The sequence below is a fragment of the Glandiceps talaboti genome, chromosome 9 (genome assembly GCF_964340395.1).
Source record: "Glandiceps talaboti chromosome 9, keGlaTala1.1, whole genome shotgun sequence".
NCBI classification, from domain to species: Eukaryota; Metazoa; Hemichordata; class Enteropneusta; family Spengelidae; genus Glandiceps; species Glandiceps talaboti.
The window spans coordinates 15,854,867-15,855,346 of NC_135557.1; positions in this window are offsets into that span (position 1 = coordinate 15,854,867).

A 480-nucleotide genomic window follows, 5' to 3' on the forward strand; every position below is an offset into this window, starting at 1 on the left:
GCAGAGGGTGATTTACTAGAGGACTACATGAAAGACAGCGCACGTCCCTGTCATAATTTTGACAGACAAAACAAAAAAACATGCATCATATTATGATTGTACACTACTTGCAGACTATATGCCATGCAGACTCATGCAACAATTGTATTATTATTATTATTATATAAATCACCCTCTACAACAGACAGCCACAAGCAACAATTGTATTACAATGCATTTGAGTCACCCTCTTCAAGAGCCAGACACATGCAACAATTGTATTACAATGTATTTGAGTCACCCTCTTCAAGAGACAGATACATACAACAATAATTGTATTCCAATATGAGTCACCCCCTACAACAGACACATGCAACAATTGTATTACGATGTATTTAGTCACCCCTACAAGAGACAGACACATGCAACAATTGTATTCCAGTGTATTTGAGTCATCCCCTACAACAGACAGACACAAGCAACAAATGAATCCATTCTTCC